At 45.9% G+C, this 26,298-nt stretch overlaps 1 protein-coding gene across 2 annotated transcripts in view; it reads right to left on the bottom strand.

Annotated features, from left to right (window-relative positions):
* Positions 1-13,848: 13,848 nt before the first annotated feature.
* Positions 13,849-26,298, bottom strand: part of NBDY (negative regulator of P-body association) — a 66,960-nt gene continuing 54,510 nt past the window's right edge. The window contains exons 1-2 of one of the 2 annotated variants that reach the window (XR_005985639.1): positions 18,943-19,646; positions 13,849-14,102 (exon numbers count right to left, since the gene is read on the bottom strand). The gene's annotated coding sequence lies outside the window, so the exon portion shown is untranslated. Of the gene's footprint in view, positions 14,103-18,942; positions 19,647-26,298 lie in introns of those variants that run through there. The other variant, XM_041740691.1, reaches the window with a different exon arrangement.

Here is a 26,298-nt window from a genome sequence, read left to right as displayed (position 1 = left end):
ACTGATCCTCAAAAAAAGTCTGATCCAAAAAGAGTGAGAGACAGAGACAGAAAAAAAAGAAAAGGAATGAAGAAAAAAAGAAATCACAATCAAAAAGCTATAAGCCTGATTTCAAAGGGGAGGGGGAAGAAGTCTGATGTAAAGAAAAAAAGGAAAGGAAATAAACAATCCAATAAGAAAAATAAATACACTAGGATTCTTTTTTTTAAGATTTTATTTATTTATTCATGAGACACACACACACACACACACACACACACACACACACACACAGAGGCAGAGACACAGGCAGAGGGAGAAGCAGGCTCCATGCCGGGAGCCCGATGTGGGACTCGATCCTGGGACTCCAGGATCACACCCTGGGCTGAGGGCAGGTGCTAAACTGCTGAGCCACCCAGGGATCCCCTATAATTCTGATTCTGAAGGAAAAAAAATTTTTTTAAAAAAAGGAAAACAAATACAGCCTGGTCTTCTTTCTTTTTAAAAAAATTTAGTTTGTTTTAATTTTTTTATTTAAATTCAATTTATCAACATATAGTATAACACCCAGTGCTCATCCCATTAAGTGCCCTCCTTAGTGCTCGTCACCCAGTCACCCCATCCTTCCATCCTCCTTCCCTTTGCAACCCTTTGTTTGTTTCCCATTGTTAGGAGCCTCTTGTGGTTTGTCTTGCTCTCTATGTTTTCCCCACTCAGTTTCCCTCCTTTCCCTTATAGTCCCTTTCACTATTTCTTATATTCCACATATGAGTGAAACCATATGATGACTGTCTTTCTCCGACTGACTTATTTCACTCAGCATAACACCCTCCAGTTCCATCCATGTTGAAGCAAATTGTAGGCATTCGTCTTTCTGATGGATGAGTAATATTCCATTGTGTATATATACCACATCTTTATCCATTCATCTGCTGAAGGACATCATGGCTCCTTCCACAGTTTGCTATTGCAGACATTGCTGATATGAACACTGAGGTGCAGGTGTCCAGCCTGTTCCTATTTCAACCAGATTTGAAGGTGATGCTTTGAAGGACTGTATGATCAGTAGATGTGGTACATGCAGAGTGCTGCCTGTGCTGCTCTTCTGGGGGAGGGACCTGCTGAGCTGGCTGAGAGTCAATCCCATCCAAGTAAAAATGTACTTGCCAAGCACAGGAGGGTGGGGTTTGATATAAGTGCATCCCACCTCTACTGGGGCTGCTGTGTTAATCTCTGAAGTCTATGTTTGTGGTGAAGGTAAAATAGTGACACCCCTCTCTCATTCCTGGAGACTGTATCACACACACACACACACACACACACACACACACACACACACCACTGTTCAGTAAGCCCTTACAGAAAAATGAGTGCCATCAGCATGCCCAGTGCCACAACTTTCCTGCATTTTATCTTTGTCTCATGGGGTTTAGATTCAAAACTCCAAAAATCTTAAAGGAGGTGGCACTGCATGGATCTCCTCCCTTCTCTTACTAGTGCCCTTTGTCCCAGAAAAACAGTCCCATGTTTGCCCAATGTGTGGTATCTATGATGTACCACCTGAAAAAATAGCGACCAGGTTATCCACCTTCTATGAGTGCCTCTACCCCCTGTTGATGAAAGGTCGTTTTTCTCATACCTGCAGGTCTTTTGTCCTGGAGAGGAAATATACCCTCTAATATGTACTCTAGGAATGGAAATGATCTCTCCCATCGTGACCCAGGAGATCACTACATTACTTTGTGTGTTCTCCAGCTAGCACCCTCCTTCTCCCCAGGAGCATAGGCCACAGTTTCACTCTGGCAAAAGTTGTGCACTTCCAAAACCTGGGATTGAGCTCCACACACTGTTTGCAAAAAACCTGCCACACTCAGTTCCCCTGGCTCCCCAGTCTGTGGTCTGGAGAGGTTTTCTTCTTGTGAAAACCTGACACTGCATTCTTTTAACTCCTCTCTCTTTCTCTCCATTTTCTAGCCCCATGGAAAAGGTTCCTTTCCCTCCATGACATGGCAGTTTTTCTCTCCCCCAATTCACTTCCACACACCTCACAGCTGCCACTCTTTCTCCCTCCAACCATTGAAATCTTCATTTCCATTCCTAGGGCAATTTCTTGTGTGTTCCCAGTGATCTGACCTCAATACAACTGTGTTTAGAGATTGAAGAAAGCCCAGGGTCCCCCTATTTCTCTACCTTCTTAACTCATCCCCCCAATACTGTTGTCTATTAACTTTCATAAGTGATTACAATCCACCATATTATATTACTTTGAATATATACTTCCTGTTACCAGTTTGTTGTATACTTCCATATGTTTTCATGTTACATGTTGAGGAAAGACTCAGGTGGCTGGTGTCCACAAACATAAATACCTGTGGGGCAAAAAACTGGCATTATTTGCAGGAGATCATTTTTCCAGGAAAAATGAAGCTATTCTTCCTTTTTGTGTGGTCATTCTTAAGTTTTGTATCCCACTCTTCTGCTGAATTTTCTTTTTTTAAGATTTAATTTATTTATTAATGAGAGACACACAGAAAGAGGCAGAGACATAGGCAGGGAGCTTGATGCAGCACTTGATCCTGGAACTCAGGGATTATGCCCTGAGCCAAAGGCAGACACTCAACCACTGAGCCACCCAAGTGTCCCTCTGCTGAATTTTCTTAAGTGGACTCCACTCCTCTCTAGAGCTGGTTTTCCTCATAGATAGCTAATTACTAATCTTTACAAGTGGATAATGGCTAAGGTCTCCTAAATGGCCATCATGGTAACATCCTGTGCATAGTACGATTTTACATGTTTATTCACAGACGTAAATACATTTAGCTTCTCTAACTTATATAAAACATGATGACAAAAGTATGTAAACTTAACTCTAGTTCAGTAATTAGTGTTTCAGTAGTTTATCTGACTTAGAAATGACCCAACACGAATGACTATGTATTCCTTAATTTAGCAAAATTAAGGTTGCAAATGAGCAGAAAGATTTTGGGAACTAATTTTAGACAGACATACTATAACACCAATCAGCTAGCCCATAATCTCGTTATCTCTCTGTTTTCTATTTTAAACCTTATTTTGCTAGGAAACTGAGTTGGAATAAAAATGTATGCTGACATTATACGTAATGCTGATAACTCAGAAGACACAGCGGTTTTTATTAAGGCAACAGTATTAAACTAGTATTATTGACCAATGATTGCCCAACTCATGTTGACCTGAATAGCATTTGTGTTTCCTCCTATATTTCTTATAGTTTTAAGAATATTTAATTTATTAAGTTCTCATTTATCTCTAGGTCAATTTAAATAAGACTCTTAAGGGATTTTATGAACACATTGGCAATGCCATCTGAAGATAGAAAAATAAAACATATAGATAACATACATTCATACATGTACAGTCATACAGATGCAAACAGAGGTCTTATAGCTTTCATTGTAAAATTTTAACCATGAATCAGGCAACAAAACAATATAAAACTCACTGATTTATATAAAATAGTTGACTGTCATCTTACTCCACTTTATATTTTCATCTAGGTAGTGTTTCTATCCAATATGGGACAAGATAGGGTTATCTGTTACATATTAGGGCTAGTGCTTTTTACTCATATTTGTGGAGATTTTTTAAGATTTTATTTTGTCATAATATGTAATCATATGGAGGCTGTAGACTACCTCTGAGGCTGAAGAGAGACATCTAGTGGCAGTCTAGACATGTCCAAAGTTAGCTATCCACGGATAAAATATTGTCTGTTTCTAATTAGCCCTTGCCTTTTCTCTTTTATTCACAAGTAGTTGCTTTTGATGAACACTTTGTTCCTTGAGTGGCCCCCACACGTAGGCAGCCTAAAATTTAAGTGACTGTAGGGACAAAGGGGGCTGAAGTGGGAAAGGTAAAGTCTGGCAGGGACACCCAGAAAGGGTAGGAATTTGTAGAGGGACATAGTAAAGGATTAAAGGGAGTGATGGGCAAAATTCTAGAGGAGAGCACAGGCAACACCCTCTTTGAACTTGGCCACAACAACTTCTTGCAAGATACATCTTTGAAGGCAAGGGAAACGAACACGAAAATGAACTACTGGGACTTCATCAAGATAAAAGGCTTCTGCACAGCAAAAGAAACAGTCAACAAAACTAAAAGACAACCTACATGATGGGAGAAGATATTTGCAAATGACATATCAGATAAAGGCCTAGTATCCAAGATCTATAAAGAACTTATTAAACTCAACAGCCAAGAAACAAATCCAATCCTGAAATGGCAAAAGACATGAACAGAAATTTCACAGAGGAAGACATAGACATGGCCAACAAGCACATGAAAAAATGCTCCACATCACTTGCCATCAGCGAAATACAAATCAAAACCACAATAAGAGAATGGTGAACCATTGAGAATGGTGAAAATTAACAAGACAGGAAACAACAAATGTTGGAGAGGATGTGGAGAAAGGGGAACCCTCTTGCACTGTGGATGGGAATGTGAACTGGTATAGCCACTCTGGAAAACCGTGGACGTTCCTCAAAGAGTTAAAAATAGAGCTACCCTAGGACCCAGCAATTGCACTACCCCAAAGATACAGATGCAGTGAAAAACTGAGACACCTGCACCCCAATATTTATAGCAGCAATATCCACAATAGCCAAACTGTGGAAGGGGGCTCGGTGTCCATCAAAAGATGAATGGAGGGCAGCTTGGGTGGCTCAGCAGTTTAGCGCCACCTGCGGCCTGGGGCGTGATCCTGGAGACCCGGGATCGAGTCCCACGTCAGGCTCCCTGCATGGAGCCTGCTTCTGCCTCTGCCTGTGTCTCTGCCTCTCTGTGTCTCTCATGAATAAATAAATAAAATATTTTTTTAAAAAAGATGAATGGATAAAGAAGATGTGGTATATGTATACAATGGAATATTAGCCATTAGAAACAACAAATACCCACCATTTGCTTCAACCTGGATAGAACTGGAGGGTATTATGCTGAGTGAAATAAGTCAATCGGAGAAGGAAAAATATTATATGGTCTCATTCATTTGAGAAATATAAAAAATAGTTAAAGGGAATAAAGGGGAAAGGAGAGAGAGTGGGAAATATCAGAGAGTGTGACAGAATATGAGACTCCTAACTCTGGGAAACAAACAAGGTGTAGTGTAAGGGGAGGTGGGCAGGGGGATGGGGTGACTGGGTGACGGGCAGAGGGGAGGGGGCATTTGACGGGATAAGCACTGGGTGTTATACTGTATGTTGGCAAATCGAACTCCAATAAAAAAAAAATACCAAAAAAAAAGGGAGTAATGGGAAAATTAAAGATGGCAAACAGAGGAGTGGAAGCAATGGGAAAGGAGAAATTCTTAGAGGAGTCAGTTTGGGGAGATTGCACGGTTTCCAAAGAGCCCACAAAGTTCAAAACTATCCTCAGCAAAAGTGTACAAACAAGAAGTGGGTAGGCAGAGTTGGTAAAACATATAGTGAGCAGGGGTTCATGAAAGGGGCTTCAATCAACTTAAAAGTTCCCAAAGGAAAATCAGGATCAGATTAAAAAAAAACAAAAAACTTTCACAACAAAAACTTTACAGAGAACCAGAAAAAATTCCAGACCAGGAGTGAGGGGGTGAACTTGACTCAAAACAAGAGCTTGGGAAAAAACCTTCTAGCCCAGGAGTAATAAACACCAATCAAAATGAAGAGCCAAAAGAAAAACTTCAGCTGAGAGCCAAGGAATAATCCCCAGTGAAGACAGAGAGCTAGAAAGAAGGACTTCCACCCCAGATTTCTATAAATAATCACAAAGGAACTCAAAAAAGGGTTATAAAATATAATAGCATGCACCTAAAATGAGGAGATGAGAGGAGGAAAAAAAGTGGGTTCAAAATTTAACTACTAATTTAATATAGAGTGCTATATGGAAAAGAGGTATATACAAACCTAGTGATAACCATACATCAAAAACTAATAAACATGCAAATAATGAAGAGAAAAAAATCCAAATATACCACTAAAGAAAACAAGCAAATCATAAAAGAGAAAGACATGAAAGGATCAGGCAAAATCTTCAGAAATGACCACAAAACAAATAAAATGGCAATAAATAAATACCTATTAATAATTACTTTGGAAAAATTACTTTGAATGTAAATGAACTACATGCTCCAATCAAAACACATATGGTGACAGAATGGATAAAAAAGCAAGACCCATTTATATGCTATCTACAAGAGACTCAGTTTAGACCTAAACTCACCTGCAGATTGATAGTGAGGAGATGAAAAACACAACTTGCAAATGGAATTCAAAGGAAAGCTAGAGAAGAAATACTTATATTGGATAAAATAGACTTTAAAACAAAAACTATAACAAGAAACAAAGGAAGACAGTATATAATCATGAAGAGGACAATCCAACAAGAAGATATAACACTTGCAAATATTTATGCACCCAACATAGGAGCAACCAAATACATAAAACATTTAATAACAAACGTAAAGGAAGTGATTGATAATAATACAATAATAGGAGGGGATTTTAACACCCCACTTAACATCAATGGATACATCACCTAAGCAAAACATCAGCAAGGAAACAATGACTTTGAATGACTCAATGGACAAGATGGTTTTAACAGATATATTCAGAATATTCCATCCTTAACCAGTAGAACACACATTCAAGTGCACATAGAATATTCTCCAGAGTAGATTACACATTAACCCAAAATACAAACCTCAACTAATTCAAGACTGAGCTCATATCATGCATATTTTCTGACCACAACGCTATGAAACTAGATGTCAACCACATGAAACAATTTGGAAAAACCACAAATACGTGGAGGTTAAACAACATGCTACTAAATAATTAATGGGTCAACTAGGAAATCAAAGAAGAAATTTTAAAAGTACAAGGAACACCTTTCAGAATGGCTAAAATCAACAACAAAAGAAACAACAGGTGTTGGCAAGGATGTGGAGAAAGGAATGGCTGTAGCCTTGTGGTGGCAATGCAAACTGGTGTAGCCACTGTGGAATATACAGTATGGAGGTTCCTCAAAAAGTTAAAAATAGAACTACCTTATAATCTAGCAATTGCACTACTGGGTATTTCCCCAAAGAATATAAGAACACTAATTCAAAAGGATACATGCACCCCTGTGTTTATAGCAGCATTATTTATAATAGTCAAGATATGGAAGCAGCCCAAGGTCCATCAATTGATGAATGGATACACACACACACACTCACAATTATTCAGAAATTTTTTAAAAATCTTGCTGTTTGCAAGAACATGGATGGGGCTACAGAGTATAATGCTAAGTGAAATGAATCAGTAAGAGAAAGACAAATACCATATGATTTCAATCATATGTGGAATTAAAGAAATGAAACAAGCAAACAAAATGAAAATAATAATAGACAAAGCAAGAAACAAACTATGCATTATAGAAAACAAACTGATGGTTACCAGAGGGGAGGTAGGTGGGGAAATGGATCAAATAGGTGATGGGGATTAAAGAATGCACTTGTTTGATGAGCACGAGGTGATGTACAAAGTGTTGAATCACCAATATTGTGCACCTGAAACCAATATAACACTGTATGCTAACTAACTGAAATTAGAAACAATTTCAGAGTAAACAGAACCAAATGAAAATGAAAACACAGTGGTAAAAAAATCTCTGAGATGCAGCAAAAGATCTAAGAGGGAAGCTTATAGCAATACAGGCCTAAATCAAGAAGCAAGAAAGATTTCAAATAAACAACCTAACCTTAAACTTAAAGGAGCTAAAAAAGGAACAACCAATAAAACATAAAACCTGCAGAAGGAAGGAAATAATAAAGAGTAGAAGTAAATCATATAGACCTAAAAATTAAACACACACACACACACATTAGAAGAGATCAGAAGAAATCACACATTAGAAGTAAATCATATAAACCTAAAAGTTAAAACACACACACACACACACACACACACACACACACATTAGAAGACATCAGATGAGAAGAGAACCAAGAGCTGGTTCTTTAAACACACCCACACATGCGCATGCAATAAAATTAATAAACGTTTAGCCACACTTTACCAAGAATAAAATATAAAGGGCTTGAATAAATAAAAATCACAAATGAGAGAAGAGTCATAACCAACACCATAGAAATAAAAACAACTTAAAGAGAATGTTATGAGGGGATCCCTGGGTGGCTCAGCGGTTTGGTGCCTGCCTTTGGCTCAGGGTGTGATCCTGAAGACCAAGGATCGAGTCCCACATCAGGCTCCCTGCATGGAGCCTGCTTCTCTCTCTGCCTGTGTCTTTGCCTCTCTCTCTCTCTCTCTCTCATGAATAAATAAAATCTTTTTAAAAAAGAATGTTATGAAAAACTGTATGTCAACAAATTGGATAACGTAGAAGAAATGGATAAATTCCTAGAAACATATAATCTACCAAAACTGAAACAGGAAGAAATAGAAAATTTAAACAGATTGATAACTAACAAGAAAATTGAGTCAGTAATTAAAAAACTGCCAACAGGGACACCTAGGTGGCTCAGCGGTTGAGCATCTGCCTTTGGCCCAGAGAGGGATTCCGGAAGTTCCTGGATCGAGTCCCACATTGGGCTCCCTGCATGGAGCCTGCCTATGTCTCTGCCTCTCTCTGTGTTTCTCATGAATAAATAAAAATTAAAAAAAAAAAAGGTCAACAAACAAAAGTCCAGGACCAGATGTTTTCACAGGTGAATCTTACCAAACATTTAAAGGAGAGTTACTACCTATTCTTCTCAAACTATTCCAAAAAATAGAAAAGGAAAGAAATCTTCCAGATTCATTCTATGTGGCCAGCATTATTACCCTGATACCCAAATGGAATAAAGACAATACTAAAAAAGAGAACTACAGGCCAATATCCCTGATGAATATAAATGCTAAAATTCTTATAAAATAGTAGCAAACCAAACTGAACAATACATTAAAAAATCATTCACCACAATCAAGTGGATTTTATTCCAGGGTTGCCAGTGTGGTTCAATATTCACAAATCAATCAACATCATACATCACATCAATAAGGGTAAGAACCATATGATCATCTCAATAGATGCAGAAAAAAAGCATTTGACAAAGTACAACATCCATTCATGATAAAAAGACTTCCACAAAGTAGGTTTAGAAGGAATATACCTCAAAACAAGAAAGACTGTATCTGAAAAGCCCACAAAGAACATCATCCTCAATAGGGAAACACTGAGAGGTTTTCCTCTAAGGTCAGGAAGAAGACAAGGATGTCTACTTTCACCACTTTAATTCAACATAGTACTCAAAGTCCTAGTCACAGCAATCAAACGGAAATAAAAGACATCCAAATCAGTAAGGAAGAAATAAAATTTTCACTATTTGCAGATGACATGACAGTGTATATAAAACCCTAAAGACTCCACCAAAAATTGCTAGATGTTATAAATGAATTAATTCAGTAGAGTTACAGGATAAAAAAAATCAATATACAGAAATCTGTTGCATGCTTATATAACACTAATGAAACTGTAGAATGAGAAATTAAGAAAACAACATGTAGAATTTAAGAATCAAAACAAACAAGCAAAGGCAAATAAGAAAGAGATAAACTAAGAAACAGATTCATAACTATAGGGAGCAAATTGATGGTTACCAGAGGGCAGGTGCAGGTGGGGGGTGGTGGTTAATGGGTGAACAAGGTGATAAGGATTAGAGTATACGTATGATGATCCCTGAATAATGTATTGAATGGTCCAGTCACATATTGTACACCTGAAACTAATAAAACACTATGCTAACTATATTGGAATTAAAATGGAAAACAATAAAATACTCTTCTTTGGAGATCTTTTAAGAAAGGTATTCTACTGGTTTTGGATGGAGCAATGTGACTGAATCTGCTAGATCCATCTGGTCAAATGTGTCATTGAAAGCCACTGTTTCAAACATGAGAGACTCCTAACTCTGGGAAATGAACAAGGGGTAGTGGAAAGGGACATGGGCGGGGGGACGGGATGACTGGGTTATGGGTACTGAGGGGGGCACTTGACGGAATGAGCACTGGGTGTTATACTATATGGTGGCAAATTGAACTCCAACAAAAAAAGGAAATTAACGATTTCAAGATCAAAAAAAGAAAAGCCTGCTTCTTTGTTATTTTCCTGGAGAATCTATCCATTGATTTAAGTTTGGTGTCAAAGTTCCACACTGTTACTGTATTACATAGATATTTGCATTTGGGTGCTCCCATGTTGGGTACATAAATATTTACAATTGCTATATCTTCTTGTTTGACTATTGTGATTATCATTATATAGCGCCTTTGTTTCTTCTCCCAGTATTTGTTTTAAAGTCTATTTTTCCCAATATTGCTATCCCAGCTTTCTTTACACTTCCATGTGCATAAATGTTTTGTTTTGTTTTTTTTTATCATTTTGATTTCAGTCTCTATGTGACCTTAGGTCTAAAGTGAATCTGTTGAAGTGCAGGATATAGATGGGTCTTCTTTTTCTTTTTTATCAATTCAATCACTTTATGTATTTTAATTGAAGTATTTTGTCCATATACAAAGTAATTATTGATAGGGATGTACTTATTGCCATTTTGTAACTTGTTTTATGGCAGGTCTTTGTTTGTTTTAGTCCTCTGTTCTTTTCTTCTCTTGTGGTTATGGGTTTTTTTTTGGGGGGGGGGTTATAGTGATATGCTTGACTTCCATTCCCTTTATTTTTTGACAAGCTTTTGATTTGTGGTTACCATTAGGCTTATATATAACATTGTATGCATATAGTAGTCTATATTAAATTGATGGCCACTTATGTTTGAACTGGTCTAAATGCACTAAATTTTTAACACAGTGTTCTACATTTTGCGTGTTTTCATTTTAACATCTTTATATTGTGAATATCTTGGCTGATGTTTATCGATACATTTAATTTTACTGATTTTGTGCTTATTTTTTTAATTTCTGCTTATCAATTTTCCTTTCCACTTAGAGCCTTCTTCAACATTTTTGTAAGGCTGGTTTGGTGGTGATAAATTCTTTTAACTTTGTTTGCCTAGGAAATTTTTCTCTCTCCTTCCGTTCTGAAGGACAGCATTGCTGGATAAAGTATACTGTTTGCTGTTTTTTTGTTTTGTTTTGTTTCACTTTCAGCACTTTGACTATATCATGCCACTTTCTTCTGACCTACAAAGTTTCTGCTGAAAACTCCACTGAGAGCCCTGTGGGGTTTCCCTTCTACTTAACTGTTTTCTTTTGCTCCTTTGAAAGTTCTCTCTTTATCATTACTTTTTGCTATTTTAAATATTCTTTATCTTGGAGTGGACATCCTTGGGTAATTTTGTTGGGGGGGGGGTGTCTCAGTTCTTCCTGGCTCTGGATGTCAATTTTCTTCAAATAAATTTTATGCCTACTTTTCTATCTCTTCTTCTCAGATTGCTATAATGTGAATGTTACACTTTGTGTCACTGAGTCCCCTTAATCTCTATATTTTTTTCTCCCTCCTGTTCAGCTTGATTGCCTTCCATTACTCTGTCCTCCAAGCCTGTTCTGCTTCCTCTGGTCTACATATTCCTTCTAGTGTATTTTAATGTTCAGTTATTGAGTTCTTAATTTTTGGTTGTTTTTTTTAAGGTTTTATTTATTCATGAGAGATATACAGAGAGAGAGAGAGAGAGAGAGAGAGAGAGGGGCAGAGACACAGGCAGAGGGAGAAGCAGGCTCCATGCAAGGAGCCCGATGTGGGACTCGATCCCAGGACTCCAGGATCACACCCTGGGCTGAAGGCAGGCATTAAACCGCTGAGTCATCCAGAGATTCCCCTGGTTGGTTCTTTTTTGTTTTCTATCTCTTTGTTGAGGGTCTCACTGAGGTCCTATGTGATTTTCTCAAGTCCAGTGAATATCTCTGTGACCATTACTTTAAATTCTCTGTCAGGCATCTTATTTGTGTTTCTTTTTTCTTTTCTTTTCTTTTTCTTTTTTTTTTTTTTAGCTCTCCTGCTTTGATTTCGTCTTGTTCTTTCATATGGGACATATTCCTCTATCTCCTCATTTTGTCTCTATCTCTTTCTATATGGCAGGAATTTCAGGTATGTTTCCTGCTTGATAGTAATGACTTCAAGAAGAAGTCTTGTAGTGCTCTGCAGTGCAATGTCCCCTGTTCATGAGAACCTGGCACTTCAGACATTGTCTTCTCTGTGCATTGTGTGTGCCTTACTATTGTGGCTAAACTTCAAATGCCTTCAGTCCAGCCATCTGCAATGCCTTTCTTGGCCTGTTGTAGGCAGGGTTTTTTCCTATGTTGTTAGTGGGCCAGTCTAAGGCACTTTGGGCTTGTTAGGTTAGACTTGGTGTTTGCCAGAGCTGCAGTGGCACCCAACTGCAGCATGCTCTCCCTGTGTTGTCTTTTGAGAAGCTTTCATTGGTGGGTGGAGCTTGAAGTCAGAAAATGCTTGCCCTACCCAAACTGTTGGGGATGCAAACTATTGTATGATGTTTCCTTCCCCTCCCCTTGGTTAGAAGTCACTTTGAAATGGTTCCTGCCCTGTTGGGGCTCTTTGCACACTGCCATGCTTGTGGTGCCACTTCGATGGACATTTGTCAAGAGCATGTTGGATAGACTGGGTCTCAAGAGAACATGGGGGCAGGGCACATAGTGCCATCAAGGTCCATGCAGGTCCACTGTAGGTGGGAACTTGCAGCCACTCTGGAAAATACCTGCTGATCCTGGGCTAGAGGTGACACATTTGCAGAAGAGCATGGGGGCATGGTATGCTGTTAGCAAGCTAGGTGAAGAGTGTTTCCTCTGCCCTGGTTCTCATAGGTGCCTGTGTATCTAGGCTGGAGGGAGAGGAAGAGAAAAGGTACCCGCCAGCTCTTCTTTCTTAGAAAAGTCTCCTGAAGATCCCTGCTCTTCTAGCACACACTCTGAGATTTAGTAAACCAATCTCCCTCTCGTATACCTCAGGTATTGTTCAAACTGCTGCTTCTATGCTGGATCTCAGCAAAACTGCTTGTTGTGCTGTCCCATTAAGGGAGGCAATTCAATTTCCTATCACCTTCTGGCTCTCTTGGAGCCAAGATGGGTGATTTTTAAAGTTCCAGGTGTTTAGCCCGACTAAGAACCTGTGAAGTTATGTCACTCTGGTTTTTAAAAGCCAAACGTTATGGGGATTTGTCTTCCCAGTGCAGGTTCTCCATGCTTTGTGTGGGGTATGCTCCTCTCCCTCTCCAAGTTTGAAGGCTCCCTCACTCCCTCCTAGTAGTTGGGCAAGTTTGTTTCCCAACCACTTCTCCACCCTTACTCCCTTTTTCAATGTGGCCTCTTCTTTACAATTAGCTGTGGAAAGTCTGGTCTTCTAGTGTTTGGGTCATTTTCTGCATTTTTTACACTGATGTGGATGTTTTCTAGGTGTATCCAAGGGATGGGGTAAGCCTAGAATCATCCTACTCCACCATCTTCCCTGGAAGTTATAACTTTCAAAAATGCTTTCACATGAAATACACTAGTTCTTTATATACAGAGCATTTTAAAAGTAAAGTGGACTATTACAAAAACCAAGCACATCAACCATTTTGACCAGGAAAACAGTTAATATGTAGAAGAATAAGAGATACCACAGAATGAGTAGAAATACTAACAGAAAAGTGAGGAGAATGTACTGAAAAGTTCTTTATCAGATTTTATACTTTAAATCCCCCACTTGCCTTATATTTTCATACTACAAAAAATGAGTAGATGGTGATCTATAGGAAAAAAGTCATATTTTGACATCAAATTTGTAATATTTTGTATTAGGAGTTATTATAAAACATTTACTAAAAACTCACAACATACTAGATAGTAGACATACAGAACTAACAGAGCAATGAGAAACAAAATTTATTGGGACCTTAAAGGATTTATAGGAATTCAAAGTTACACAACAAAGACTGGGTGTCACCAAAGATAGGACTCAATGGATGCTGCAGGACCATCTCACAGGGGTTGTTTGCCTTAGTGAATTCACCAGAATCCAGGCCATGGCCTTCAATTTTAGACATATACAGCCTGATCTTGGTTATGTTCCAGAATTCATCCAAATTCAGGAGATGAAATTATGCTGATTATATCATAAGACTGAAAGATATAAACACAGAAGGAGAATTTATTAATTTAAATTGAGAAATGCTCGTATAATACAAGTCAGATATGACTTAAGAAGATAACACCCCACTTTCCATTTCCTGGTAGGTTATAAGAAAAACAGAATTATTGGAACATTTTTTCATAAACATAAAATGTTAAGTCATAAGATGCTGATAATGGACATCTGGCTTTATATCTGATGAGTCAATGCACAGTGAATATTGATCTGTCATGTAGACAAGACCTTTCAATCACCCTAGGAATCTTTCCTTAAAAAAGTGCTGGAATGTTTATCTCTGCATTACTTGTTATTCTAGGCTTCCTTAATGGATCAACTGCCTCCATGTTGATACTCTTAGCTTCCAACCTATTCTTACGCTTCGTAGAAACTCTGTATGTATTTATTTAAACAAATGATACATGAATATAGTGGAGCTATATATAAAGCAAACACCATACACACAACTCTTCCCGCCACACTTCTGACTTACTCCAGTGCTCCTATATCCAGAAGACAATTATAAATTCTTTCTAGAGTCTTCTCTATGCACTTATTTATATTTTTATAGGAGTCCAATTTAACAACATATAGCATAACACCCAGCCCTCATCACTCCAAGTGCGCCCATCAGTGCCCATCACCCAGGCACCCCAACACCCGCCCACCTACCTTTATATGACCCCTTGCTCCTTTCCAAGAGTTAGGTGTCTCTCATGTTTTGTCACCCTCGCTGATATTTACACTAATTTTCCCTCCTTTCCCCTTTATTCCCTTTCACTAATTTTTATATTCCCCAAATGAATGAGACCACATAATGTTTGTCCTTCTCCGATTAACTTACTTCACTCAGCATAATACCCTCCAGTTCCATCCATGTCGAAGCAAATGGTGGGTATTTGTCGTTTCTAATGGCTGAGTAATATTCCATTGTATACATATACCACATCTCCTTTATCCATTCATCTTTCGATGGACACTGAGGCTCCATCCACAGTTTGGCTATTGTGGACATTGCTGCTATAAACATGGGGGTGCAGGTGTCCAGTGGTTCACTGCATCTGTATCTTTGGGGTAAATCCCCAGCAGTGCAATTGCTGGGTCGTACGGCAGTACTATTTTAACTCTTTGAGCGAACTAAACACAGTTTTCTGATCTATGCACTTAAATGTACAGTGATAATATTTACTATAAAGTTTTAGCTAAGAGGTTTTCAAACAAGTTAAATCATATGATACATACTATAAGGGAAACTGATTTGATCCACGTAATGTCACAATAATTTTGTATATGAAAATAGAATTTTCCCAATATTTCAAATGCATCATGGAATTATATTGCAAAAAAAATGAACTTAGTCACTTCTCCCATTAAAAAAATTTAGTATACACAGATCTTTTGTGGACCACAAACAATGCAGGGGATTTACCTATGTAGGTGTATTTTAATACATATCATAAATAAAATGTTTCAAGAGCAAAACTTTACAATTTGATATGTATTGTATTAGAAGTTCCATTCTCATAAACAGTATATTTTTAACCACATAATTCTTAAATGAAAGATTATGGAAACCTTAATTATTGAAAGTATGATGAGTGAAGAGTAATATCATAACAAACTTTATTTACATGATGGTAATAAAATGAACTTAAACTCATCTTTCATTATACATTCATGTATTGCCATTGACATGAATCCTTAAGACACCACCCAGTGTTGGAATTGCCTGCCTTACGGGTGTGGATTTTCCCACCCATGTGGAGCTCCCATGGGCTCAGGCATCCAGGAAGGCTTCTCAAAAAGGCCAGGAAGGGAACCACTGGGGAAACCGTAAAAACCTTCAGGATCACGTTCTCCAGGCACTGGGTGGCATGGCTTATGAGGGTATGACCTTAAACAATCACACCGAGGTAGGTGGCCACTGCTTTGCTTTGCATCCCAACCTGCTCTGGCTTAAAAACCCTCATTCCCTGGTTTTGCAAGACTGACTGCCTGATAACCTGATAACCCAACCGACTCCACCCTCTACCGCCCCTCCCCCCCAACAGCTGGCACAGGCACCGGCACAAACACACACACACACACACACAGACACGCGCGCGCGCACACACAGAGGATATCATTCTGGAGGATATCATCCTCTGGAGAGGATATCATGCCCAGAGAGCCAGGGCACACACACAGGAATATCATTCAGCCATAAAAAGGGGATGAAATCTTCCCATTTCCAAGGACATGGATGGAGCCTGAGAGTAGAAGGCTAAGCAAACTGAGTCAGGCAGACAAACACAAATACCTTAGGATTTCACTCAAGGGGGGAATTTAAGAAGAAAACCCAAAGGTGCGGGGGTGGGGGGTGGGGGGTGGGGAAAGAGATCCAGAGGGGGGCTCTTAATTAGAGAGAACTGATGGTTACCCAATGGGAGAAGGTGGGGGTGGTGAAACAGCTGACTGGGGATTAGCCAGTGCACAGAGTCCAGATGAGGACTCTCTGGTGACCTAGGGAACCTAGGTCAGATGAGCACCAGGTGACCTAGGGAACTGCTGAATCAGTATATTGGACGCCCGAAAGGAATGCAACGCGCCGCACGTTAAACTAACTGGAGTCAAAGGAAAAACTTGAAGGAAAAGAAGAAGAAGAAGAAGAAGAAGAAGAAGAAGAAGAAGAAGAAGAAGAAGAAGAAGAAGAAGAAAAAAAAAAAAAAGGCCTAGTTACACTTGCAGGTTTGCCCAAAGTGGTCAAGTTGGCCAGGAGCCCAGCCAGAGTTGAGATGAGTGCTCTGTGGCTTGGATGAGGAGGGGGGACGGTGAGCAGGAGAGCAGGAGAGGAGGAGAGAAGGCAGAGGCTAGAGGAGGCTGGAGAAGGGCAGGGGTGGGGGTGGGGGTGGGGGTGGTGGTGGTGGTGGTGGTGGAGGTGGTGGTGGTTCTCCACCCAGTGTCTGGCAGCCAAAGAGGGAAGAGGAAGGCTCAGTGGGGGCAGGGAAAGGGGTGACTTGCCATCTCTGGAGCCACAGTGCCATCCAGCGGAAACTGTCTCTGAAAAGCCCAGGCAGCAGCAACCTGTCTTCCGCCAGGCACCCGGGTGGGGGCGGCGGGAGGGAACGTCAGCAGGCATGCCCTGGATTGCCTGGGCCCTGCCCAAGCCAGGCTGGGTCTCAGGCCCATCAGGCCTCAGAAGCCCTGATGGAATTGTGCCTGCCAGTGGGACCCAGTGGGGAAGCAGGGTTCTCGGGACCCTGGGGATACAGCAGGCAGCCCTAAGGCCAAACAGCGGGGGGGGGGGGGGGGGGGGGGGGGGGGGGGGGAGGCGGAGCTTCCCTGTCAGCCATTTTGGGGTGGGCCCAGGGGAAGCAACTGGCCACTGACCACAGGGACCAGGGGGGTGTTTTCCTCTGGTGTCCTTTGTGGGGAGTGCCCTGCCTGGGGCCACGCGGGGATCAGGAGGCCCCTTTCGCTTTCCACACTGGGAGCCGAGGCAGTTTAGAGGTTCCGGGCCCGGCCAATGGCGCTTGGCAGTCCCAGGCAACCTCCGGGCTCAGCCATCTCAGGCTGCCCCTGGGGCTTCTGAGTGACTTCCTCAGCTCCGGAGCCAGGGTCCAATCTGGGATCCAGCACACAGGTGAAGGGAAGGCCAGGAGCCAGCTGTCCAGGTGTCCAAGCACAAGGCCCACCGCTTCCCCTTGCCTCTCTGCCCCGTTGTTCTCCCCTCACCGGCCCCAAGCCAGCTCCTCCTCAACTCCTGGGCTTTCCTCACCACTGGAGCCCAGGCGGCTCCCTTGGACAGAAACAATTTCCGCTTGATGGCAGTATGGCTCCACGTATGCCAACTGAATCCGGACCCTGCCCCCTCCCCCTTCATCCCAACCACCTCAGGTCTTGGTCCTCAGCCACATCTAAGGTTAAAAACAAACCAAACAAAACAACAACAGCAGCTACCACAACAGCACTACTCTTGGGCTCTCTCCTTTCTCTCTCTCTCTCTCTCTCTCTCTCTCTCTCTCACACACACACACACACACACACACACACCGCACACGCACAGGCACACACACACATACGCACACGCGCACGCAGAGGTACTCAGAAAGCCAAAGGACAAAGTAAAAACCAAAACGAGGCCCCCACAGCCAGTGCCCCTCAACACGCAAAACACGAAAAATCACAAGGCACTGGAGTTCAGGGGACAAGAAAGGACAGCAACACCACCACCACAACGACACACTTACACACCCCATTACAGGGAAAGGAGAACGAGAGAGGGGGGGAAAAAAAATATATATATATATATACACATAAAAATACACACATAAATATATACATGTATATGTATATATAAATACATATGTGGGAATAGGTATGTGTGTATATGTATATAGACATATACACACACACCTGGCAAGGGGACTCCAGCTGAATACCAAATCACTAAGCAGGGCTAAATGACTGGCGACCAGGAGGCCTGACACCCTGCCGGGCCTTTCCCCTTCCAGTTATCCTACCCCATTGTTCTTGCCCCCTGCTCTCCCCTGAGGTAAGTGGCAAGGGACACCTAAGCCCACCTCTGTGACTCTGACTCTGCGGGGATGGTTTACATCCGTAGGACCTCCCCTGAACAAGCTTTCTCCCCCACTGTCCCCCCCACCCCACCCCTCCCGCAAGCCAGCGCGGCTTGCGGGTCCCTTCGTGGCCTCCCCCCAAGGCCTGTAGCTACAGCCTGAGGTCACCACCGCCTTGCCAGGACCCCACAAAGCAGCCAGAAATGGCCCACCCGACCTGCAGCCACAGGGCCGCATCCAGGGGGCTCCCCAGAATGGGGAACCAAGCACTCACACGAGCACCGACTCTATGGCAGGCAGCCCAGCCCGTGCTCTCACACAGGGGCCTTGGCAAGGCCACCACCAAACATCTCCGGGTCGCGGGGCCCCCACACAGGGCCACCATTCTGCGGAGGACGGCCACCGACTCTCCTCCAACGTGGGAGTCCCCATCTATCTGGGTAAACAGGCCAGGCTCCAGGGTCACAGGCCTTGCTTGAGCAGGCCCGTCCACAGGTGACCAACTCACGCCACCCCCAAGGGCTTGGCTGCGTGTCCCGCTGGGAGAGCCCGCCCGGGAATGTGCGTGCCCGCGTCCCCGTGCCAGTGTGTGCACGCGCGCGCGGCGCGCCTGTCAGTATGCTCAGCGTGCACATGGCGGCGTGCCCGTGTGGCCCCGTGTACCCCCGTGTACAGGCGGCCCCGCCAGGAAAAGGGCCCACCGCCCACCAGGGCAGCCTCTTGCCAAAGGAGCCCTCCTGAGTGCCATCAAGGGTCCTGACCCGGAGGTCGCCCTGGAGGGCACAGAGAGGGCCAAAGGAGAGGCCCAACCACACCCTGAATATGGAGCGGGCACGCGCCATAGGGCCAAAAGAGCCAAAGAGCCCGGGGCATGCACCCAGGGCAAAGAGAGGGTCGGGTCGGAGGACACCCCGGGGAAACACTGGGGTGGGTTTAAAAAGCGGGAGGTCGGGGACCCGAGAGAGGAGAGGGATGAGTTACTTACTCTCTCCCAGGGCAATAAAGGGATGGTCAAGGGATGGTCGTAAGGCGATGCCCCTTGCTCCCCCAATCCACGGGGGCCGCGTTCACTTCCACAGCACCAGTAAAGGTTAACGTGGGGACACGCGCAGAGGAAGAATGCCAGTAAAGACGCGAAAGTAAGGAGTCAAAAGCGGAGAGAGAGCAAAGGAGGAACCCTAGTGCAGGAGAAGAACGAATGTGACCTCAAAAGGCACCGCGCCCCAGCTGGACCTGTGGAAACAGCCAGCCGTGGCTTCCTAGGGGAAGAGCCATCAGCCAAGGCAAAGTCTCAGCCATTTAGGCGAGGGGTTGAGCCCTGTCCAGAGAGAGGCCTGTTTTGCCATGCTCTAGGGCCCAACTCAGGAGCGGGAGGCCAAACAGAAAGGGGCAGGGAGGAAGGAAAGGGGAACAACAAGGAAGGGCGTCTGTCGGGCCCACTGAGCCTCCTTGCACAGAGGCTGGCTGTGTCGTGGCCGTCACAGTGAGGGGGCCTGCCCAGACCGGTCTACCTGAATAAAGCTGTGTATGCCCCTATGCCCGTCCGCCTGCCCGTGCGCCTGTTTGCAGGTGCCTGTGAGTGTAGGGGCCGGGGGGGGGGGGGGGGCGAGAGCTAGAGCCAGAGCTAGAGCGAGAGCGAGCGGGTGTGGGTGTGGGTGTGGGAGGAGGTGTGGAGGTGTACGCCCGAGTTCATGATAGTAAGCACAGGTGACTACAGGGAAAGGTGTGGAGGAGGAGGGCTGCATCGGGACAGATGTGAGGAACCAAAGATGACCCCAGATGCTGCAGAGTGGGGATTCTGTGGCTTGTTTGTTGGTCCGGATCCCCGCCCTTCTTTCTCCCTGCTTTTTCTCCCAGGAAGTGCCAGAGGCGCCCTGCCCTTTAGTGTCTGGGAAAGATCCACCGTAGGTCCTGCTTGGCAGGAAGGTGGGGACCTTCGAAGGTGTCTGTTGCTTGTTTCCGCGTGTGTTTCCTTTTTCTCGCCAATTTCAAAGGTTGGCCTACTTCCTGGAATAGCTTGACTGGAATGGAAGAGTGTCCCAAACAGTGACTGCTCCTTTCTAAGAGTCCTTAAGATACTAACCACCCAGTGTTGGAATTCCCTGCCTTACGGGTGTGGATTTTCCCACCCATGTGCAGCTCCCATGGGCTCAGGCATCCAGGAAGGCTTCTCAAAAAGGCCAGGAAGGGAACCACTGGGGAAACCGTAAAAACCTTCAGGATCACGTTCTCCAGGCACTGGGTGGCATGGCTTATGAGGGTATGACCTTAAACAATCACACCGAGGTAGGTGGCCACTGCTTTGCTTTGCATCCCAACCTGCTCTGGCTTAAAAACCCTCATTCCCTGGTTTTGCAAGACTGACTGCCTGATAACCTGATAACCCAACCTACTCCACCCTCTACCGCCCCTCCCCCCCAACAGCTGGCACAGGCACGGGCACAAACACACACACACACACACACAGACACGCGCGCGCGCGCGCGCACACACAGAGGATATCATTCTGGAGGATATCATCCTCTGGAGAGGATATCATGCCCAGAGAGCCAGGGCACACACACAGGAATATCATTCAGCCATAAAAAGGGGATGAAATCTTCCCATTTCCAAGGACATGGATGGAGCCTGAGAGTAGAAGGCTAAGCAAACTGAGTCAGGCAGACAAACACAAATACCTTAGGATTTCACTCAAGGGGGGAATTTAAGAAGAAAACCCAAAGGTGCGGGGGTGGGGGGTGGGGGGTGGGGAAAGAGATCCAGAGGGGGGCTCTTAATTAGAGAGAACTGATGGTTACCCAATGGGAGAAGGTGGGGGTGGTGAAACAGCTGACTGGGGATTAGCCAGTGCACAGAGTCCAGATGAGGACTCTCTGGTGACCTAGGGAACCTAGGTCAGATGAGCACCAGGTGACCTAGGGAACTGCTGAATCAGTATATTGGACGCCCGAAAGGAATGCAACGCGCCGCACGTTAAACTAACTGGAGTCAAAGGAAAAACTTGAAGGAAAAGAAGAAGAAGAAGAAGAAGAAGAAGAAGAAGAAGAAGAAGAAGAAGAAGAAGAAGAAGAAGAAGAAAAAAAAAAAAAGGCCTAGTTACACTTGCAGGTTTGCCCAAAGTGGTCAAGTTGGCCAGGAGCCCAGCCAGAGTTGAGATGAGTGCTCTGTGGCTTGGATGAGGAGGGGGGACGGTGAGCAGGAGAGCAGGAGAGGAGGAGAGAAGGCAGAGGCTAGAGGAGGCTGGAGAAGGGCAGGGGTGGGGGTGGGGGTGGGGGTGGTGGTGGTGGTGGTGGTGGAGGTGGTGGTGGTTCTCCACCCAGTGTCTGGCAGCCAAAGAGGGAAGAGGAAGGCTCAGTGGGGGCAGGGAAAGGGGTGACTTGCCATCTCTGGAGCCACAGTGCCATCCAGCGGAAACTGTCTCTGAAAAGCCCAGGCAGCAGCAACCTGTCTTCAGCCAGGCACCCGGGTGGGGGCGGCGGGAGGGAACGTCAGCAGGCATGCCCTGGATTGCCTGGGCCCTGCCCAAGCCAGGCTGGGTCTCAGGCCCATCAGGCCTCAGAAGCCCTGATGGAATTGTGCCTGCCAGTGGGACCCAGTGGGGAAGCAGGGTTCTCGGGACCCTGGGGATACAGCAGGCAGCCCTAAGGCCAAACAGCGGGGGGGGGGGGGGGGGGGGGGGGGGGGGGGGAGGCGGAGCTTCCCTGTCAGCCATTTTGGGGTGGGCCCAGGGGAAGCAACTGGCCACTGACCACAGGGACCAGGGGGGTGTTTTCCTCTGGTGTCCTTTGTGGGGAGTGCCCTGCCTGGGGCCACGCGGGGATCAGGAGGCCCCTTTCGCTTTCCACACTGGGAGCCGAGGCAGTTTAGAGGTTCCGGGCCCGGCCAATGGCGCTTGGCAGTCCCAGGCAACCTCCGGGCTCAGCCATCTCAGGCTGCCCCTGGGGCTTCTGAGTGACTTCCTCAGCTCCGGAGCCAGGGTCCAATCTGGGATCCAGCACACAGGTGAAGGGAAGGCCAGGAGCCAGCTGTCCAGGTGTCCAAGCACAAGGCCCACCGCTTCCCCTTGCCTCTCTGCCCCGTTGTTCTCCCCTCACCGGCCCCAAGCCAGCTCCTCCTCAACTCCTGGGCTTTCCTCACCACTGGAGCCCAGGCGGCTCCCTTGGACAGAAACAATTTCCGCTTGATGGCAGTATGGCTCCACGTATGCCAACTGAATCCGGACCCTGCCCCCTCCCCCTTCATCCCAACCACCTCAGGTCTTGGTCCTCAGCCACATCTAAGGTTAAAAACAAACCAAACAAAACAACAACAGCAGCTACCACAACAGCACTACTCTTGGGCTCTCTCCTTTCTCTCTCTCTCTCTCTCTCTCTCTCTCTCTCTCACACACACACACACACACACACACCGCACACGCACAGGCACACACACACATACGCACACGCGCACGCAGAGGTACTCAGAAAGCCAAAGGACAAAGTAAAAACCAAAACGAGGCCCCCACAGCCAGTGCCCCTCAACACGCAAAACACGAAAAATCACAAGGCACTGGAGTTCAGGGGACAAGAAAGGACAGCAACACCACCACCACAACGACACACTTACACACCCCATTACAGGGAAAGGAGAACGAGAGAGGGGGGGAAAAAAAAAATATATATATATATATATACACATAAAAATACACACATAAATATATACATGTATATGTATATATAAATACATATGTGGGAATAGGTATGTGTGTATATGTATATAGACATATACACACACACCTGGCAAGGGGACTCCAGCTGAATACCAAATCACTAAGCAGGGCTAAATGACTGGCGACCAGGAGGCCTGACACCCTGCCGGGCCTTTCCCCTTCCAGTTATCCTACCCCATTGTTCTTGCCCCCTGCTCTCCCCTGAGGTAAGTGGCAAGGGACACCTAAGCCCACCTCTGTGACTCTGACTCTGCGGGGATGGTTTACATCCTTAGGACCTCCCCTGAACAAGCTTTCTCCCCCACTGTCCCCCCCACCCCACCCCTCCCGCAAGCCAGTGCGGCTTGAGGGTCCCTTCGTGGCCTCCCCCCAAGGCCTGTAGCTACAGCCTGAGGTCACCACCGCCTTGCCAGGACCCCACAAAGCAGCCAGAAATGGCCCACCCGACCTGCAGCCACAGGGCCGCATCCAGGGGGCTCCCCAGAATGGGGAACCAAGCACTCACACGAGCACCGACTCTATGGCAGGCAGCCCAGCCCGTGCTCTCACACAGGGGCCTTGGCAAGGCCACCACCAAACATCTCCGGGTCGCGGGGCCCCCACACAGGGCCACCATTCTGCGGAGGACGGCCACCGACTCTCCTCCAACGTGGGAGTCCCCATCTATCTGGGTAAACAGGCCAGGCTCCAGGGTCACAGGCCTTGCTTGAGCAGGACCGTCCACAGGTGACCAACTCACGCCACCCCCAAGGGCTTGGCTGCGTGTCCCGCTGGGAGAGCCCGCCCGGGAATGTGCGTGCCCGCGTCCCCGTGCCAGTGTGTGCACGCGCGCGCGGCGCGCCTGTCAGTATGCTCAGCGTGCACATGGCGGCGTGCCCGTGTGGCCCCGTGTACCCCCGTGTACAGGCGGCCCCGCCAGGAAAAGGGCCCACCGCCCACCAGGGCAGCCTCTTGCCAAAGGAGCCCTCCTGAGTGCCATCAAGGGTCCTGACCCGGAGGTCGCCCTGGAGGGCACAGAGAGGGCCAAAGGAGAGGCCCAACCACACCCTGAATATGGAGCGGGCACGCGCCATAGGGCCAAAAGAGCCAAAGAGCCCGGGGCATGCACCCAGGGCAAAGAGAGGGTCGGGTCGGAGGACACCCCGGGGAAACACTGGGGTGGGTTTAAAAAGCGGGAGGTCGGGGACCCGAGAGAGGAGAGGGATGAGTTACTTACTCTCTCCCAGGGCAATAAAGGGATGGTCAAGGGATGGTCGTAAGGCGATGCCCCTTGCTCCCCCAATCCACGGGGGCCGCGTTCACTTCCACAGCACCAGTAAAGGTTAACGTGGGGACACGCGCAGAGGAAGAATGCCAGTAAAGACGCGAAAGTAAGGAGTCAAAAGCGGAGAGAGAGCAAAGGAGGAACCCTAGTGCAGGAGAAGAACGAATGTGACCTCAAAAGGCACCGCGCCCCAGCTGGACCTGTGGAAACAGCCAGCCGTGGCTTCCTAGGGGAAGAGCCATCAGCCAAGGCAAAGTCTCAGCCATTTAGGCGAGGGGTTGAGCCCTGTCCAGAGAGAGGCCTGTTTTGCCATGCTCTAGGGCCCAACTCAGGAGCGGGAGGCCAAACAGAAAGGGGCAGGGAGGAAGGAAAGGGGAACAACAAGGAAGGGCGTCTGTCGGGCCCACTGAGCCTCCTTGCACAGAGGCTGGCTGTGTCGTGGCCGTCACAGTGAGGGGGCCTGCCCAGACCGGTCTACCTGAATAAAGCTGTGTATGCCCCTATGCCCGTCCGCCTGCCCGTGCGCCTGTTTGCAGGTGCCTGTGAGTGTAGGGGCCGGGGGGGGGGGGGGGGGGGGGGGGGAGCGAGAGCTAGAGCCAGAGCTAGAGCGAGAGCGAGCGGGTGTGGGTGTGGGTGTGGGAGGAGGTGTGGAGGTGTACGCCCGAGTTCATGATAGTAAGCACAGGTGACTACAGGGAAAGGTGTGGAGGAGGAGGGCTGCATCGGGACAGATGTGAGGAACCAAAGATGACCCCAGATGCTGCAGAGTGGGGATTCTGTGGCTTGTTTGTTGGTCCGGATCCCCGCCCTTCTTTCTCCCTGCTTTTTCTCCCAGGAAGTGCCAGAGGCGCCCTGCCCTTTAGTGTCTGGGAAAGATCCACCGTAGGTCCTGCTTGGCAGGAAGGTGGGGACCTTCGAAGGTGTCTGTTGCTTGTTTCCGCGTGTGTTTCCTTTTTCTCGCCAATTTCAAAGGTTGGCCTACTTCCTGGAATAGCTTGACTGGAATGGAAGAGTGTCCCAAACAGTGACTGCTCCTTTCTAAGAGTCCTTAAGATACTAACCACCCAGTGTTGGAATTCCCTGCCTTACGGGTGTGGATTTTCCCACCCATGTGCAGCTCCCATGGGCTCAGGCATCCAGGAAGGCTTCTCAAAAAGGCCAGGAAGGGAACCACTGGGGAAACCGTAAAAACCTTCAGGATCACGTTCTCCAGGCACTGGGTGGCATGGCTTATGAGGGTATGACCTTAAACAATCACACCGAGGTAGGTGGCCACTGCTTTGCTTTGCATCCCAACCTGCTCTGGCTTAAAAACCCTCATTCCCTGGTTTTGCAAGACTGACTGCCTGATAACCTGATAACCCAACCTACTCCACCCTCTACCGCCCCTCCCCCCCAACAGCTGGCACAGGCACGGGCACAAACACACACACACACACACACACAGACACGCGCGCGCGCGCGCACACACAGAGGATATCATTCTGGAGGATATCATCCTCTGGAGAGGATATCATGCCCAGAGAGCCAGGGCACACACACAGGAATATCATTCAGCCATAAAAAGGGGATGAAATCTTCCCATTTCCAAGGACATGGATGGAGCCTGAGAGTAGAAGGCTAAGCAAACTGAGTCAGGCAGACAAACACAAATACCT

The sequence above is a fragment of the Vulpes lagopus genome, chromosome X, assembly GCF_018345385.1.
Source record: "Vulpes lagopus strain Blue_001 chromosome X, ASM1834538v1, whole genome shotgun sequence".
Taxonomy (NCBI): Eukaryota; Metazoa; Chordata; class Mammalia; order Carnivora; family Canidae; genus Vulpes; species Vulpes lagopus.
The sequence above is the reverse complement of the archived record's forward strand: the minus strand, read 5'-3'. Positions and strand labels throughout refer to the sequence as shown.